This window comes from Pseudophryne corroboree, chromosome 9, assembly GCF_028390025.1.
Source record: "Pseudophryne corroboree isolate aPseCor3 chromosome 9, aPseCor3.hap2, whole genome shotgun sequence".
NCBI lineage: Eukaryota > Metazoa > Chordata > Amphibia > Anura > Myobatrachidae > Pseudophryne > Pseudophryne corroboree.
Window position 1 is genome coordinate 168,757,716 of NC_086452.1, and position 4,585 is coordinate 168,762,300.

General features: G+C 42.7%; 1 pseudogene; it reads right to left on the bottom strand.

The window, feature by feature from the left end:
* Window positions 1-1,045: 1,045 nt before the first annotated feature.
* Window positions 1,046-4,261, bottom strand: LOC134958765 (uncharacterized protein K02A2.6-like; annotated as a pseudogene).
* Window positions 4,262-4,585: the final 324 nt, after the last annotated feature.

Consider the following 4,585-nt stretch of genomic DNA (forward strand, 5'->3'; position numbering starts at 1 on the left):
TTTGGGAGGGACATTTTCAATACAGCTGCAGGAGGACAAAGGAGAGCAGCAGAACAGCGGGGATGGAGGCGGCCAAGCAGCGGCATCAGCATCCCGGCTCTCCCGACAGCGGCACATATATGTATGTACGTATGTATTTATGCATGCATGTGTATATGACACACACACACACACACACACACACACACACACACACACACACACACACACACACACACACACTAACACTAACTGGTGCAATTCTAAAGCTGACTCCTCCACAGTGTGTGTGTGTGTGTGGGGGGGGGATCTGCCTATTTTGTCAGTCCCGGGCCCCGCAATTTCTGATGGCAGCCCTTCTCCTAGTCATCAATGGATTACAGCAACAATATCTCCATATACAATGAGACAGAGGCAGCAAACAGCACAGTATAATATGTTTTAGAAAATTATTTATTACAGAAACTATGACATTTGCTATTCAGCATATATCAATATTAAATAAAAACAGCTTATCTAGTGAAACACGGGAAACCCCAGTATAAATAAAGGGAATCTAAGTGTTCATTTTGTCTATCCAGACTTCTTCAGAACTGGAAAAAAGGGCAGCGCTAACTAATTGAACCAGATGGATTGTCATTAAAAAATTCATAAATTTAATACATAGATAAGGTATACAAACAATGCACAATCAAGAAACATAAAATATAAGAACACTCCTGGTCACTTGTTCACCGTTGGAAGAAATAGTCCCATAGTGCAAACTGAGGTCCAGTTCAAGCATAGGTAATGTTAAATCTGTTACTTATATTTCAATAAGAGTATTTAATGTAACCAGGACACAGGGAGTGTTGCATGCTTCTTTACTGGAGAAGAACAGGAAACTAAAGAACACAGAAATAGATTCATACACCAACTAATACAAATACAAAATAAGATCCGTTGTAACCTTCCACCAGAACACATATATAGCAATGGGAACTATATACACCACACTCCTCCCAACTTAGATAAATGCAGACATGAAAATGTTAGCACTAAGCAATGTATATGTTACCTCAGAAGGCTACAAATCAAGCCTTTGAGGTGCCTTACGAACTCTGTCTGGATACCGATGTTTAACTCCCAGAGTGACTGGCTGCTCCACAGAAATCACACTAGAAGGTTCAGGATCAGTTGTTACTAAGGGAACCTCATGCTCAGGTGACTCCATAACAGGTTTGGGAACAGTCTCTGTATCTGATCCAGAGGGGTACATTTCCTCCACAGTGTCAGGAACAGTCTCTGTATCAGTTCCAGAGGGGTATACATAAACCCCCACATCACTGGCTTGACTATGTCCAACTGTCGACGTACAGTCAGTTTGCCTCCCAGCCTCAATGATTTGATCAATGTGGCGATGCCACAATTCTCCTCCAACTTCAATCACGTACATCAGAGGGCCGGATTTGGAAGAAACTATTCCCGGTTGCCATTTGTCTCCTCTATAATCACGGACCAGAACCTCTTGGCCAATGTGGAAGAACCGAGTAGGTTTCTGGTAAACTGATTGAAACTGTTTGTTTTGTACCTTCCGCCTTACATCCGGTTTTATCAAGTCCCACTGAGACCATAAGTTCCGTTGCATAAATAGCACCGCAGGAGGCTGACCGGTAGTGGAGTGCTCAGTCCTACGATATATAAACAAGAAGTTGTCAATCTTGTGTTGCAAAGGTAGATGTTCATGGTGCATGGACTTGATAGCTTTTTTGAATGTTTGGACAAATCTCTCAGCCAAACCGTTAGTGGCTGGATGGTGTGGAGCTGATCTAAAATGTTTAATTCCATTGTCTTGCATGAACTTTTTGAATTCCATGGACACAAACTGTGGCCCATTGTCACTGCACACTTGCTCTGGTAGACCATTTCTAGCAAAGATGGTTCGCAGCACAGCAATTGTTTTCTCAGAAGTAGTGGATTTCATCTTTATTACCTCTGGCCATTTTGAATGAGCGTCCACTGCAATAAGAAACATACAATCCATGAATGGACCAGCAAAGTCAATATGTACCCGCTGCCATGGAGATGAAGGCCATTCCCAGGGGTGTAATGGGGCTAAAGGTGGTGCATTTTGAACTCTTTGACATCCTTCACACCCTTTTGTCAAAGTTTCAATTTGACCATCGATTCCTGGCCACCATACATAGCTTATAGCAAGATTCTTCATTTTTACTGTGCCTAGGTGACCCTCATGCAAATTTTCCAAAACTCTGTTTCGCAGTTTAGGTGGTATAACCACTCGTGACCCACACAATAGAGTTCCTTGACAGACAGAAAGTTGATCTCTCCTGCCCGAAAACCCGTAATATTGAGCATCGCCATGTTTAGGCCAACCTTTGAGAGTTAAGTCCATTACTTTTGATAGTACCGGGTCTTTCCTTATTTCCCGATTGATCGTGGCATTGGTAATAGGTAGCTGTTCCTTCAACATATTGTGATACACTTCCAGGGGGTCTCCATCACTGTCCACCTCACTTTGGGGCAAGGGAGAACGCGATAGACCATCAGCATTGCCATGTGGTTTTGTTCCTTTAAACTCGATGTCATATGTATGAGCACCCAGGAATAATGACCAACGTTGAAGCCGAGCTGCAGTCATGGCTGGGACTCCCTTCTTGTGGGGGTTAAAAATTGATACCAGTGGTTGATGATCCGTAATTAATGTAAACCTTTGCCCATACAAAAATTGATGACATTTCTTCACTCCCCATACTAAACTTAAGGCCTCTCGGTCAATTTGCGGATAATTCCGCAAAGACCGTGAAGCAAACGCTATTGGCTTCTCGCTACCATCTCTCAGTTGATGTGATAACACTGCTCCAATGCCGTACGGTGACGCATCACACGCCAGCCTGATGGGTAGTTTCGGATCAAAATGAGTAAGGACTTTATCAGATGTAATCACTCTTTTTGTTTCTGAGAATGCTTTCTCACAGTCTTTTGTCCACTTCCATCATGCATTTTTCTGTAGTAGAGCATTTAGCGGGTGTATTACTGTGGAGAGGTCTGGTAAGAACTTGTGATAATAATTAACTAGGCCCAGGTAAGATCTCAGTTGTGACACAGACTGTGGCTGGGGTGCTTGTAGTACTGCCTCAATTTTATCATTTGATTTGTGCAGGCCTTCTCTATAAATCACATGTCCACAATATGAAATGCTTTCTTGGAAAAATGCACATTTATCTTTATTTACTCTGAGTCCATATTCCTGTAGTCGGGTTAATACTTTTTCCAGATTATTTAAGTGGTCCACATCATCTTTGCCTGTTACAATTATATCATCCAGGTAACATTGCGTACCTGGTATTCCTTGTAGGACTTGATCCATTGCTCTCTGCCATAATGCTGGGGCAGAAGAAAGTCCAAACACCAGACGGTTATATTTTAATAAACCTTTGTGAGTATTGATGGTTAAATATTTCTTAGATGCCTCCTCAATTTCCATTTGCAAGTACGCTTGAGCTAGGTCAATTTTGGAGAAGCGGTCGCCCCCTGAGAGAGCTGCAAAGATGTCCTCTATTTTAGGCAAAGGATACAGCACAGTCCGTAGTACTGGATTTATTGTCATTTTGAAATCTCCGCAAATACGGATACTTCCCATTTTGTCTTTCTTTACTATCGGAACTATGGCCGTAGCCCATTCACTCCATTCCACTGGGGAGAGTATACCAGAGTCTTCCAGTTTCCGTAGTTCCTCCTCAACCGCTGGTCGGATGGCATAAGGTACTGTGCGAGCTTTACAAAACTTTGGAACGGCATGTGGATCCAACTCTATACTGGCCTTAATGTCCTTTAACGTGCCTATCCCTGGTTGGAAAATGGGTTGTGCGGCAGCTAACAATTTACAAAGTTCCTTAATAGCTGCGTCATTGTTGGATACATCAGATGCAGTAGATTGTAGCCTGTGAATGGAATGCCAGTCAAGTTGGATTTTCCTTATCCATTCACGGCCCAATAATGCCGGTCCACCATGTGGAAGTATGTACAAATACAGCTTATGGGTATTGCCGTTGTATTTCACATAAACTTTTATTTTTCCCAATGGGGACACCAGTTCACCCGTATATGTGCGGAGTGTTACGGATGTTTTCTTTAAAGGAATAGCAGCAAACAGGCATTTGTAATCACTTGCATTTAGCACTGACAGAGCAGAGCCTGTGTCTAATTCCATTTTTAAGTCAATACCTGCTACTTCCAAAGTGACCCAAATCACTTGACGCTCTTTTGCCGTCATAGAGTGCATCTCTAGGCTGCATAACCCTTTTTCTGTACCAGTACTATCAGTAGAGTCTGATTCATTGTCGGCTACTTTATGTACCTGGGATGTTGTATATTTTCTCCCGGGAACTTTGGATACTTGCGAGCGGTTTGGTGTTTTCCCTGACTGGCACACCCTTTCAATATGGCCTCTTTTCTTACATTTTCTACACACTTTGTCTTTAAATCAGCACTGACTGGCATCATGTGAGGACTTCCCACAGCAAACACAGGACTGTCTCTGATACAAATGAACTGGATTGGGAGTACATTCTGGTGCCTTTTGCTGCAATTCTGATGCATCCTTGGT